General features: G+C 34.6%; 1 pseudogene; it reads left to right on the forward strand.

The window, feature by feature from the left end:
- Positions 1-399: 399 nt before the first annotated feature.
- On the forward strand, positions 400-3,349 carry LOC149223448 (peroxidase 4-like; annotated as a pseudogene).
- Positions 3,350-15,933: the final 12,584 nt, after the last annotated feature.

Genomic DNA, 15,933 nt, shown 5'->3' on the forward strand with positions numbered 1-15,933 from the left:
CAACTAGTGATGGCTAGCATACGCTAAAACCTCATTTTGGCAACCATTGCCACCGTTAGAACAAATTTAATTTAAAATAACTTTCCTCATTCAACAGCTATACAACAGAAACAGTAAAATCAACCATTACCTAACGCTGTACTTTATCTAGTGTGGAAGGCCAAGTCGATTATGTGTCTGTACTTGGAAGTTAAAATGCTTCTGCAACAAGTTTGGTTTGGTTTGTGTTGTTGATCGGTCTGGAGAAATTAACAGGTGCAGCTACAACTCTGGGATTTAGCTAGTTATGGTTGAAAATTGAAAATTCATTGACGGTACAAAGCGTTCCTATAAAATGGCTGGGCCAAAGATATTCATGATATCCCGCAGTGAACTATTGAGTTTTTGCGAAGGAAGAGAATGGCCAAATATCAGATATTCTTAGCGATTTTGCTTTTAGGTTTGCCATCCATTTCCGCGTTCCCTGCAAAAACTCAATTTCCACTGTCTAATGATTATTACGGGAAGTCATGTCCCCTTGTAGTCCACATTGTGAGGAGATGCTATTAGCAACGCAGAAAGAAGCTCGTATGGCAGCCTCCATACTTCGACTGCATTTTCATGACTGTTTTGTTCAGGTATTTTATTTTTGTCTGTTTTTTTAATTTCTAAATATTTCTAAAATAAAATCTACAGTTAGTACATAACATAATTTAATATTAAGAAATCTAATTTTCTAATTTTTTATTATTATTTAAATTTATTTATGTGCGGCTCTGGTTATGTTATGGGTGGTTTAGTAATTTCTGTTTTTATTAATTACTAATTTTTGTTTTTTGTTTTTGAATTTTATTTTTATTCAATTTTCTGATTTTTTCCTGTTCTTTTTATTATTTTGATTTTTATAAGTTAAAATTTTTTCTCTATATTTTCAATTTGAAATGACTTATTATTATGTTAAAAACATATTTTAATAAATTTAATTATATATATATATATATATATATATATATATATATATATATAAAATAAAAAAACACACATACATACATATATATAAATAAATGTATATATGTTAATATAAATAATATTAATTAACTATATTTTTTAATTTTTGAAAATATCATTCAACAATACCATATTTTAATTATTTTTAATTTAATTAAGCTACATTTAAATTAAATCACAAATATTAACTACTATATAACCTTTGTTTTCATGTGTTTTCTGGTATCTATTACATTTGTATTTTATTATAATATTTTATATTTATATTTTATATTATTTGGATATAATCTTTCTCATATCCATTATATTTATTATGTTTTTTTGGGCCAGCAAATGTGACTCATCACAATGTGCAGTTGATAATGAATCACACGCTAACCTAAAAAGTCTACTAAAAACACAATGTGATAAATCTAGAAAACCACTTTCACAAAAGCATAAACTCAAAAAATATTTTATATTACTTCGTGTTTTAGCCATTGCTATAATATTTGGAATTAACGCAGGGCTGCGATGCATCTGTGCTGCTGGATGACACACCAACGTTTAAAGGCGAGAAAACAGCACAGGCAAATGCAAATTCGGCAGGAGGATTTGAAGTTATAGATAAAATCAAAGAAAGACTGGAAACGGTATGCCCAAACGTTGTGTCTTGTTCTGACATACTTACCCTTGCTGCTCGAGATGGAGTAGTACTGGTATACCATCTTCATATTAATTTCCATAAATTTGTTAATAATATGCATAGATTCAAGGTTAGCTTTGTTAATACTAACAATACATTCATCTTAGCTTTGTTAATACTAACAATACATTCATCTTAACCACATTTGTTAATTCCCAGGCTGGTGGTCCATACTGGGACGTTCCCTGGGGGAGAAAGGACTCAAGAAACGCCAGTTTCGAGGGGGCAAACAGGAATATTCCCTTGCCCAATGCAACTATCCATACTATCATTGAGAAGTTTTTATTGCAAGGTTTATCAGTCACAGATATGGTCGCACTCGTTGGTAAGTGAAGTTTAGTAGATTTTGGAATATTTTGGAAATAGGAAGGATAAGAGAGAAGTGAAATAGTTGACTAGTTGATTTAAAGAACCATTGATTTTATTATTTTATTATTTTTATTTTGATTTAGTAGGAAATTAATTTAGCATGTTTTAGTACTAATTAGTAAGTGAATATTTGATTGTAGATTTTAGAATATTTCAGAATTTAATTTTTTGTTATTTAAGTTTTGTTAGAGATTAGTTTTTAGATTTAGTAATTTTTTTTTGTTAAAATTAATCATGCTCTTAAAAGTAATAGTCATATTTATTACTACTCAACATGATCATATTTCTTCACATTCACATTCTTATTTCTATGAACCTAACCAGTAACTTCAATTCTTATCTCTATGATGAACTTAACCAGTAACTTCATGTGATGGATAGGGAAACTAAACTCCAATAATTAACTAGTTGCCTTTCATTTCTGTTTGTTAGATTTTATAAATATTCCAAAACCCTCCATCTAAATAAAGATGATGTACAGTGAAAGCAAACTTTGTTAGTTTTTTTGATATTGATTGATGTACAGTGAAAGCAAACTTTGTTACTTTTTTTTGATATTGATTTGTGTTTGAAGACCAACCTTTTATTAATAGGTAATCTCTTTGTTGGGTTTTTCTCATATTGATTTGTGTTTGAAAACCAACTTTTATTAATGTGTATAGGGTTGGTGTTTTGTACTAGTTAGTAAGTGAGGAACAATGGAATGCAGATTTCATAATATTTTAGAAATCCAATAAATAAGAGTAAACTAGTTGACTTCATTTCCATTTGTCACATATTGAAAGTATTCCAAAATTCCCAATCCATATAAAGTTGTACAACGAAAGAAAACTTTGTTGATCTTTTTATATTGATTTGTGTTCAAATACAACTTTTATTAATGTGTTTAGCGTTTTCCAATGCGCAGGTGGACACACAATTGGACAAGCTCGATGCACAAGTTTTAGAGAAAGGCTCTATAAGGGCTTCAGTGCAGGCAATGAACGCTTCAAATCTCGATTGAGAGCAGCCACCCCTCCATCTGGTGGCGATAACAACGTATGGCCCTTGGATCATAAAACACCCACGTTGTTTGATAATTCATATTACATAAACTTAGTGAATGGAGAAGGGCTCCTCACCTCTGACCAAGTGATGTATTCATTTGGCATGGAGATCATAACTGCTCATATTGTGAAAGATTATGCCACCAACCCTCTGGAATTTGCCAAACACTTCTCGGATTCAATGGTGAAGATGGGAAACATAGTGAATCCTAGAACTTTTGTGACTGGTGAAGTAAGGAGGAACTGCCGCATGGTCAATTAATAAGGATTTGATTACTGCGGCGCATTTACCTAAAATTTGAATAATGGCGTAGAATAACAGAACCGGTTCTCTAGAGAAAGATTAGCAGAGTCAGTTCGCTATAGGAACGTTGCTTCTTCATGGTAGAAAGTATAATTCTGTCTCTGTTTCTCTTTATATACTTTGCAAAACGACTGTAATCATTTTACTATTCCTTCCCGTTTAAAATGATATTTATTATTATGTTCCAGTGATGCAATTGAGCAAAATATTTTCCGTGTTTGTTCGAGATATTCTCATAAAATTGGCACTGTTAAACAAATCCAACGTTACGTAACTTCTATTAATTTCATCTCAATTAGATAAAATATGCCATGGTCATAAGATCGTGACAATATTAAACAAATCCAACGTTATTTAATTTAATCAATTTTATATCTCCCCATCTGTTAGAGCATGAACACGTTTTTCTCAAAACTTTTGAGGCAAGTTAACAGTGATAAGCGAATAGGAATGGAAGGAAGAAATATTTGTGGTGAATGATATATTTGAGTGTAATTACAGTGTAGATTTTAGAATATTTGGAAATTTTCATCAATATGAATATTAATTTCATATATGTTTCTTAGATTATTAAATTATGTTTATTAGATTTCCAGAGTTTGCAATTAAGGCATGGATTGCTAATAATATTATTAATCATTGAAATGCTACAGTAAACTTATTTAAAAAACCATATTACACATATTGCTAATCAAATTTTGTAATAATTGGTAAGATGCCAAACTTACCATTGTAAACGTGTTAAGAAAACCATATTGTAAAAATTGCAAATCTAATTATATAATAATGGATATTATGTAAAAAGAAAAAATATTAAATGATAATATAGATTTGTGTAACTATGTTAATAAATGTGGCAATTATATTTACTAATGTGGTTGTGTTAGTTGACGATGTGGTTGATGAAAGTTTATTATGTTCAACATATATTGACTATGGATGACCATGTTTGTTCAAATCAAAATATACTTGAATAATAGAGATTATGATTAACAATGGTTGACCATAGTTGACCATGATTATCCATGTTTGATCATGGTTGATGATGCTTGACCATTGCTGGCTCTAGTTGGGCATGATGACCATGGTTTGACCATGTTGACCATGGGTGATCATGGGTTGAAAAATTTGGAGATGGTTGACCATAGTTGCGATGATAGATTATTGTTTCCCATGCTGATAATGGATGACCATGGTTTTACCATGTTGACCATGGGTGATCATGGGTTGAAAAATTTGGAGATGGTTGACCATAGTTGCTATGATAGATTATTTTTGCCCATGTTCAATCATGAAGTCTTTGATTGACCACTGTTGACCATGGTTGGGCATGAGTGGAAAGAGCATGGGTGGTTCAAGGTTGACCATGGTTGACCAAGGTTGACAATGTTTGACTATGGTACCATGGTTGACTATGGCTAACTAAGGTTGTCCATGGTAGAACATGGGTGATAATGAGTGATAATGTTTCATAATGTTTGACCATGTATCACTATGCCCGAATTTGTTTGACCCCAATTGATCTTTGTCAAACACAGTTGATTATGGTCAACATGTGGTTGACTATCGATGTACATGGTTGATGAAGTTCTTTAGTGATTACATATAGATGACTGTGGTTGACCATGGTTGACCATGATACCCATGTTGACTATGGATGACCATGTTTAACCACGTTGTCCATGGTTGAACACCATTAGCCATGTTGATCATGCAAATAATTATTGAAAATGGTTTGACGATGTTTGGCCTTAGTTTAGTATGGTTGCCAAAGTTGTCTATCATGTACCATGGTTAACTATTGTTAACTAATGATGACTATGGTTGTCTATTGTCAACATATGGTTAACTGTAGTTAACTATGGCTAACAAAGGTAAACTATGGTCAACCATGATTTACTAAGGTTGAATATCTTTGATCATGGTTGATAATGGTTGAAGAGGGTCAACCAAGGTTGACAATGGTTGATGGTGGATAACCATGGTTGACAAGGTTGATAAGGATTGACGACAATTGACCAAGGTTTAATAATATGTGACCATGGTAGTGCATTAGTGACAATGATTAACAATGATGTTTAATCATGGAGACCTTGGTTGACCAAGGGTTAATAATAGGTTGCCATAGTAGGTCTTTAATGACAAGGATTGACAATGATGTTCAATCATGGAGACCTTGGTTGACCATTCTAACCATGGTTAACTATGGTTTCCCATGAGGAGTGGAAGAAGCATGGGTTTTTCAAGGTTAAATATGGTTGACCAAAGATAACCATGGTTGATCATCGTTGACCATGGTTGAATATGCTTGACCATGGTTGGCTATGGCTAACTAAGGTTTAGTATGGTCGAGCATGGGTGAAAATGAATGACAATGAGTGACAACGTTTGACCACGTATGTGCATGTATGAGTTTTTTTGACCATGATTGACCACAACGGGCTTTGATAGACATGGTTGATTATGGTCAATATGTGGTTGACTAGGGTCTACATGGTCGATTAAGGTTGTCAATTTTTACCTATAGATGATTGTGGTTGATCATGGATAACTACGATGCCCATGTTGACTATGGTTGATGATGTTCAACCGTGTTGCCCACAGTTAAACACTATTAACATGTTAATCACACAAACAATCATTGAAAATGGATTCAACATGTTTGACTTAGTTGAAATGGTTTCAAAAGTCCTATATGGTGTAGTATGGTTAACTATTGCTAACTAAGGATGGCCATGGTTGACTATCATCAACATATGGTTGACTATGGTTAAGTAAAGTTAATTATGGTCAATATATGGTTGATTCTCATTATCTTAAAAGATCCATGAACTAAAGATTTTGCTATATAGTTGGCTTGAATCTCTAAAGCTTGTTTGTGGAAACCCTAGGCTCATGGGCCTAGGCCTAGGCCAATATCACTTCATTGCGTGAAGCTCTCTGGACTAGGATTGAAGATCGAGGCAACCCTCGCCATGTTGAAGATGAACGAATCATCTTCAAGCTCTACCGCTTAGAGTTAGCCATGGATCGAACCCTTCTAATCCTTCCAGATTGAGAATCTTTGAAATAAGGTAAGCTATTTCGGCCTCTTGGTGTTTTTGTTGGTCGGGTAACCATCATGATTGATCTAGCCCAGGGCTCTCAATTAACCTAGGGGATTGTAGCATTCAACAATTTGGTATTGAATGGACCAAAATTTCAAAAGTCATCATCTTCAAAGTTCATCGAGAAACTTGATGATATCCCAAAGATTGTAATTTCAGCCCCCCAAGCCAAATCTACGGCCCTTAATTTAGTTGATAGGGGTTTGGCTGGGTAGTTTACAATTCTATAGCCTTCCCCTAGATCTATTAGATCATTGTTAGGTCCCTATAATACTAGTGATTACCCCATTACTATTGTAGTTATACCCCTTATTTATATTGTTGTGCCCCTATTACCCCCATGTTGTTATTTCTGTGCCCCATAGAATCCCTCTATTGCTATTTTTGTGGCTTTATAATATTATTGTTAGGTGAGCTGGATTATATTGTGACTCCTTAGACTCCTATATATAGAAAGGAGGTTTTGTCATTTGTATCATCAAAGAATTGTTCATTTATGTAATGTAAAGGAGGTTGCCCCCTCGAAGAGGCTAAATTGTAAGGCGTTGATCTATCTTTTCTATCTTTTCTTGAGCTGGTTTCATAACATTTGGTATCAGAGCTTTGGATTCTAGGGTTTCGCTGCTCCAAACAGGTCATCGTGGCATTTTCGCTATAACTTTTTTCTGTGACGTTTAAAAAGTCGCAAAAAAATCCATTTGAGAAGAAATCGCACTGAACCTTGGGTCCGAATTTTAGAGCTTTTCGCACGATATTTGCGGAGATATGATCTGAGGAAGTTGGTTTTTTGCAGACTCCTGAATTACATTCAAAACAGGTGACCTAGGGAAAATCGTCATAACTTTCTCTCTGGGGATCGGATTGAAATTTCGTAAGAAGGTACAGAAAGAGGACGGACTGTAGTTTCTTGTATGTGTGTTTCAGATTGAATGGTTGAAACAATGACTCGTGGCACGTCGTACAAGTTCGCTCTACTGAACTAGTCTAAAAGCAAGTCACTGTGGGAGATTTCACATAACTCTTCCTTGGAGAATCCAATTTGGGTCAGACTTGTGGCATTGGAAAGAGGACGCAGAACGCTACTATAGGTTGCAATTTCAGAACTGGATGATCCGAAATTACAGAGATACATCAAATTCAATATCAGGCTTCTATAAAGTGAAAAAAGGTGTGTAGTTTCTTTTAATTTTTGTGTAAGCTTGGTTTAACGGAATTCAAAGGGCATAGTAAAGCATTATTATCAGTAACTAATGCCCCGAGGAAAGAAAATGCAAACACCTAGTAAGGAACATGAAAGCTCTAGCATGACTCATGAAGAAGAGGAAGAAATGCTACATGATATATCAAAATTACAAGAACAAGTGCAACAAATGTCACGCTCACAAAAGCTAACAGAAGCTAAGATAAGTGGCGTGTAATCTAAGATAAATGGCATGGAATCTAAGATAAAGGGCATGGAAGCTAAGATGGATGATTCGAAGACAGATTTGAAGAGAGACATGGTAGATTTGAAGACAGATTTGAAGAAAGACATGGCAGATTTGAAGACAGATTTGACAAATTTTCTACAAGAAATACTTACTAATGGTGAAAAGGTTGTAAAGGAAACTCATGATGTGAACAAAAGTAATGTTAATCATTATTCCATAGACGCTAATGTTGGATCGAAGACCCACCATATTCCAAAAATCGATATAAGGAAGTTTGATTGCAAGGATCCCTCCACATGGATATTACAGATGGAGCAGTTCTTCGATCTCAATAATGTGCAAAACACACAAAAGGTATGTATGGCAACTGTATATTTGGAACCAAATCAGTTTGTATGGTATCAATGGATTTGCTCTCGTAAAAAATTTATCACTTGGGCAATTTTTACGGAAGAATTAATAGCACATTATGAAGATACAAAAAGCAACACCTTTTTTAGCCAATTGATAAGTCTCAAACAAAAGGGTTCATTAATGGAGCACATTGAGGAGTTCCAAAAATTGAACATAAGGGTAAAAGATATTCCAGAGGAGCATAGGATTGATGTGTTCATAGGGTCTTTAAAGGATAATATCCAACATGATGTTCACCTTTAGGAACCTGATTCATTAGAGAAGGCATTCAGGTTAGCAAGAAAAATGGAAAGCAAAATTATGGCAACCAGGAAGCATACCACTCACAACTATAAAGACAGAAGTGTTGTTGCCCCTAGTCTTCCACAACCTATAAGGTTGACACCACAACAATTGCAAGAAAAAAGATCAAAAGGGCTTTGTTACAGGTGTGATAGAAAATACACTAAACGTCATAAGTGTGCTGAGAAGAAATTATTCTACATAGATTGTGAAGAGGAAGAAGAAAAGGAGCAAGAAAGGTCAAAAGAAGAAGATATACTCTAGGAACAAAGCCTAGATTAAGAACAAATAAATCCAACCATATCTTGTAATGCATTGGCGGGAATTACCACTCCTCAAACCATCAAGATAGAAGGACAAATCAAGAAGAAAAAGGTAATAGTGTTGATTGATTCAGGAAGCACCCACAATTTTATTCATTGTAGGGTAGCAAAAGAATTGAATTGCTTCCTATATCCAGCACCAGAGTGTCAAGTGATGATTGCAAATGGAGGAACAATAAATTGCTTTGGAAGGTGCCATAATATCAAGCTATCCATGGGAGAATATGTATTGACTAGCCCAATGCTTTCCATTCCAATGGGAGGTGCTGATGTTGTACTAGGAGTCCAATGGCTACAATCCTTGGGTACAATAGCTTTTAATTTTCAAGAACTTTTCATCAAATTTTCTATGGAAGGAAAGGAAGTTGAATTAAGGGGTATTGCAGGGAAACCAGGAAAGATAATCAGCTCTAATGGTATGACAAAGCTTCTAAAAAAGGAGCAAAGAGGTGTAATTGCACAATTATGTTTGCTAGATGTTTCCACATCGGAATCATCTATTTCTCCAGATCTCCAAAAAGTCTTGGACAATCATTCCAAGGTATTTGAGACTCCCAAAGGTCTCCCACCTATGCGTGATCATGATCATGCTATTCATCTGATTCCAGGAAGTGTTCCTCCAAACATCAGGCCATACAGATATCCCTATGCCCAAAAAAGTGAAATTGAACGTATGGTTGCAGAAATGCTAGAGGCTGGTATAATTCAACCAAGTCAAAGTTCTTTCTCTGCTCCAGTAGTATTGGTGCACAAGAAGGATGGATCATGGCGCATGTGTCCAGATTATAGGGAGCTCAACAAGCTCACTATTAAAGATAAGTTCCCCATTCCTGTCATTGATGAATTACTGGATGAATTGCATGGATCAATTTACTTCACCAAGTTGGATCTTCGTTCGGGATATCATCAAATCAGAATGAAGATTGAAGACATTTCAAAAACGGCATTTAGAACTCATGAGGGTCATTATGAATTTTTGGTCATGCCTTTTGGCCTTACCAATGCACCTTCAACATTTCAAGGTTTGATGAATTCAATTTTCAAACCATTCCTTAGAAAATTTGTGTTAGTATTTTTTGATGATATACTAATCTACAGCAAGTCTTGGAAGGATCATGTTGAACATGTTGACAGGGTGCTACAACTATTGGAGGAGAAACAATTATATGCAAAAAGATCCAAATGTTTCTTTGGAGTCCAGGAGGTGGAATATTTGGGTCATATTGTATCTCATGAAGGAGTTAAGGTAGACCCTAGCAAAATTAAAGCCATTAAGGAATGGAAAATCCCCACATCCATAAAGCATCTGCGAGGATTTCTTGGGTTGACAGGGTATTATCGCAAGTTTGTTAAGAATTATGGGAGAATAGCAGCACCTCTAACAACATTATTGAAGAAAGATGCATTTTCATGGACTCCGGAAGCAACAAAGGCCTTTGAACATCTTAAAGAGGCAATGTGCCAAGCACCGGTCTTAGCTACACCGGACTTCACAAAAACCTTTATTGTGGAATGTGATGCTTCAGGAAATGGAATTGGTGTTGTTCTAATGCAAGATGAAAGACCCATTGCTTTTGAAAGTCGTCCAATCAAGGGAAAGTTTTTAAGAAAAGCTATTTATGAGAAGGAAATGTTGGCAATACTCCATGCACTTAAGAAATGGCGACCCTACCTAATGGGAAGACACTTCAAGGTAAAAAGGGATCATGATAGCCTTAAATACTTTTTAGAACAAAGATTATCCTCTGAAGAGCAACAAAAGTGGGTCACAAAGATGTTGGGTTATGACTTTGAAATCATCTACAAAAAGGGAAGCAAAATGTGGTGGCAGATGCACTCTCAAGAAAGGATGAGGATGTGGAAGCATTGTTGTGTGCCATTTCTATTATCCAACCAGATTGGATAAACGAAGCAAGGGAGGAATGGAAGAATGATGAAGAAGTGTGGGCACTTATTCAAAAGCTACAACAAGATTCCAGTACGTCTGATACATTTAGCTGGAAAAATGATTCATTATGGTACAAAGATCGCTTATACCTCTGTAAGAATTCCCAGCTAAAACAAAAGATTCTTATGGAATTGCACACTTCTCCCTTAGGAGGGCACTCAGGATTTTTAAAAACTTACCACAGGGTTAAGAAGGAATTTTTTTGGGATGGCCTTAAATCAGATATTCAAAAGTTTGTGGCGGAATGTTTGGTTTGCCAACAAAATAAAGTTGAAACAATTAAGACACCGGGTCTATTACAACCTTTATCCATTCCAAGCCAACGTTGGGAGGAGGTTTCAATGGATTTTATCACAGGTTTACCCAAGTCTGAGGGAAAGAGTGTCATCATGGTGGTAGTTGACAGACTTACCAAGTATGCACATTTTTGTGCATTATCACATCCATTTAAAGCCAGTACAGTTTCTACTGCATTTATGGAAACAATTCAAAAGCTACATGGAAACCCAAAGATTATTGTAAGTGACAGAGATCCCATTTTCACTGGAAATTTTTGGACAGAATTTTTTTCTTGTCTTGGTACTCAGTTAGCTCATAGCTCATCTTATCATCCTCAATCTGATGGGCAAACTGAGATAGTAAACAAATGTTTGGAAGGATATCTTCGTTGCTTTGTATCTGATAAACAGACACAATGGGTCAAATGGTTGCCTCTGGCTGAATGGTGGTATAACACTTCCTTCCATACAGCAACAAAAATGACCCCATTTATGGCACTTTATGGGTATCAACCACCATCCATCACATCATATTTAAGAGAAAATTCTAAGGTTCAGGCAGTGGAACATCACATCGAACATCAACAACAAGTCCTCCAACTCTTAAAGGATAACCTCGTGTTGGCACAAAATAGAATGAAACAACAGGCAAATCAACATCGCAGTGAAAGAAGTTTTGATGTAGGTGATTGGGTATTCCTACGGCTACAACCATATAAGAAAATGTCCCTAAAGCAAGCTAAGAAGGATAATAAATTATCACCAAGTATTATGGTCCGTACAAGGTGTTGCAAAAGATTGGTACTATGGCATACAAATTGGAGCTTCCTGCAGCTTCTCGATTGCACCCAGTTTTCCATGTTTCATGTTTAAAGAAGGTTATAGGTGACAAGCTCCCAGTTCAAACAATATTGCCAGAACTTGATGAGGAAGGAAAAATTATATTGGAACCGGAAGCAGTCACAGAAACAAGAACTCGACAGCTACGAAATCGATCAATTTCAGAGTATCTTATCAAGTGGAAGAACTTATCCGCTGAAGATTCCACATGGGAGGATGAGAATTTTATGCAGAAGTATCCAAAACTACTCAAGCGTTGAGGACAACACTTTTTTGAAGGAGAGGGGCATGTTGGGTCCCTATAATACTAGTGATTACCCCATTACTATTGTAGTTATACCCCTTATTTATATTGTTGTGCCCCTATTACCCCCATGTTATTATTTCTGTGCCCCATAGAATCCCTCTATTGTTATTTTTGTGGCTTTATATTATTATTGTTAGGTCGGCTGGATTATATTGTGACTCCTTAGACTCCTATATATAGAAAGGAGGTTTTGTCATTTGTATCATCAAAGAATTGTTCATTTATGTAATGTAAAGGAGGTTGCCCCCTCGAAGAGGCTGAATTCTAAGGCGTTGATCTATCTTTTCTTGAGCTGGTTTCATAACAATCATGGATCAAGGCCAACTAGAAATCCAAAACGTAAGGGGAAGTGGTGTCTAACTTTGTAAGGAAAGGTTGTTTCAACTTTTATTTTGAGCTTAAGGAGGATCACGACCTCATATTCAAAAGCGAGGCATATTTTATGGGGCCAAAAGTATTATACCTGGACTGTTAGAACCCTAATTTCATCCTAGATTTTGATATCCCCATGGTTGTCCCTGTCTGGATAAAGTTGCCATACCAACCCCTCCACTACTGGAATGACGCCACTTTTAGGCTTATTGGAAACTCCTTAGGGAAATAAATTGATTGCACTGAACCTTGGGAAGGTTTTTTTTCGCTTGCAACTGAATTTTTGTTGAAGTAGATATGGAAAAGGGGCTTCCAGTAGAAATCAACTTATGTATGGATGATTGGACCCATATCTAGAAAGTTGAATATGATCAACTCCCTTTCAAGTGTTGGATATGCCATGACAATGAAAACTATTCTATTGGAAAAATTAAAATTTAATCTATTTAACTTAATTCAGAACTAATATATTAACAAAATTAAAACTATCTATGAGAAGAAATTGAATTTATTCTATTGGACCAGATTAAAAAATACTTTGAAATTCAAAACCATTCTGAAACATCAAATTAAAGGAATGAATTCAACTACAAGCCTTAACAGATTATTGGTCTATGCAACCAATCTTGATCATTAAACTTGTTTAAATTTGAGACTAAGCTGGAAATTTAACTAAAGAACTTATAAAGGAAATATTTTTGGTGTTTTGATTTTATAGAGCGCTCAACCACTGACAGTGGAATCAATAGTAAGTGAATAATGGAATGAATAGTACTCACTAATGATGAAGCATGAAACTAATTGTAGAAGAATTCAAATTAAATATATCAAAATAAAACAACTACTCTATCTTATGACTCTCCAGTGGGGCCTCCTATTGAGCACAAGGAAGAATGAACTCAAATCAAATCAATCAATGACACAATCACATTGGAGTCTGGAACAAAGTACTTGTATTGCGAAAAACAGAGTTTGAAATTACAAATTTAAAGTGCTTCAAAACCTTTCTATTCTCTACTACCTTGAATTACAAATAAAGGCAATTTTTATACTATTTCTAATTCAATAACTAAAGAAATTGATGCTAAAAAGCAAGTCCTAGGATTTCCATACAATGTTTGAATTTGATAAAGAAAGTGATCTTGCATGATTTGCTTTGTCGTAGAAAATAATGCAAATACTCTTTATCTACACATAATCTTATTTAAATGCATATACTTTCTCTCTTAATGCCATCTTTGCCACATTCACTTGATGTTGAAACTGATTCCGTGAAACCTTTGCACGTAAATAGAGCATCATTGACTTGTACTTGAAGTGAACATATTCTCACTCCTGATTTTTTAGTAAGAAGAATAGGTGGGTGTCCATGTCGTTGACATTTGTCATCTACTCATGTCTTTTGTTCACCTTGAAAGTCTCTGCATCCTGTCTAACCATGGATTGAGTTGTGGAAAATGTAGTTAGCTACGAAAATGTCACAATTTGGTAGCCAAAGTGATATTTTAGTTATTTTCACAAAGAAAATCTAGATTATGGGCTACAATTATTTGATACCTTTTTTTATGCCTGAAGATGACCCAATTTGTATTTTTTAAGTATTAAATGTTTTCCTATATATAGTATTATAGTCGACTATTTTGGTTGGAAATTTCATATGTATAGAATGTAGGCGAATATTCAGTAAAAAAACATGTAATTTACTATTAAGTTTGGTATCTTTTGGAGAATATCATCCATTTAAGCATATATATGTGTAAAAAGTAGGTGAATTTTTAAATAAATCAGCGAATATTTTTTTTCAGAAAAATGTCTAAAAAAATAGCCCATTTTTTAAATTTTGCCCCTAAAATTTCCCTAGACCCAAATGTATTTATAACTTATATATATATATATATATATGATGGATGAAAAGAAGGGAAAAATGATGTCAAAATTGAGGACAATTCCAGGATCCAACACTCCCCCACGTTGAGGATGTTGCATGTCCTCATGCAAAAAACTCAAAATTGAAGAAATCTCCTTGCTATTGTGTTGCTTCTGAGGCTTGAATTAACACATCCATATTGTTTGGCATCCCCTTGTTTTTCACATTAATAGACCATTTGGGTTTTCTCATGAGAAGTTTTTCTTGTAGCCCTTTGACCTTATTTCTAAGTACTTTGTTGTTTTCTTTGAGCTTTTTATTTTTCTTATACCAGAAACACATTCTTAACAACATAGTGTCATTTTGTGCTTTCAAAAATTCATGATGTGCTTTGACCATTTCATTTTCTTCTCTGATGTACTTGTTTAGTACTTATAACTAATAAATGTCTTACTTGAGAGTGTGAACAGTTTCTTCTTTCCCTTGAGAAGTAGTTGTATGAATCTCTGAATCAACTATAGGAACATCATCATATGGAGAAACATGGAATTGAGTTTCTTTAGGAGAACTTACCTTCTTATCCTCTCTTTGCTCCAAAGTATCTAAATATTTATAAACTTCTTCTTGGTTTGGATCAATTTCGAGATTTTTTCTCATTGGACTATGATGGAAAGAAGATTATTCCTCTGTTCCTATGTTAATATCATATTCCTCTTTGAGATTAATAGTCTCTGGAGGGTCTTGATGTGTTGGCTCATTTGAATTCTTGGAAATTCCTTTGCTTCTTTTTAATGTTTGCTCCATCTTCACTATCTCTTCAATAACCTTCCTTTTTCTGCCTTGTTTCTTCTTATCTATTATCTCTGCTTCTATTTTTTCTTCTGGTTGTTTGATATTTTGGCCAGATTTCTTCCTTCTAAGATATTGTTTATCATTTCTTTGTTTCATCTTCTCCAAAAACAGACTGAGTGGAGCATTATCCTCTGTCTCACCTAGTGATATTTATATTTGCTTTATTCCACCAATAGTCAAACCCTCATCTTCTTCCTTGGCAGCTTCAGGGTTAGGGTTTCAAGATTTCCTTCATCGACTGCTCTTGGCTTTGGTAATTATTCTTTTGAGATCTCTATAAAGTGATTTATAACCAAAAATTCTTGCCAATTATCACCAGTAAAATTTAAGTGAGCTTCAACCAAAATCTTTATCAAACCATGGTGATACAAATCTCTATTGATATTCCTAGAATCTCATTGAATCTTGAAGGGAAATTTGTTTCAAACCCACATTAAATATTAAGGAAAATTAAATTGTTTGCCCTAAAAAAAATTGCATAAGAAACCTTGAATGGTAAAAGAGTAGAGTACCGAACCTACC

The sequence above is a fragment of the Pinus tabuliformis genome, chromosome Q (assembly GCF_031772625.1).
Source record: "Pinus tabuliformis cultivar Carrire ecotype Pingquan chromosome Q, CPIR1, whole genome shotgun sequence".
NCBI lineage: Eukaryota > Viridiplantae > Streptophyta > Pinopsida > Pinales > Pinaceae > Pinus > Pinus tabuliformis.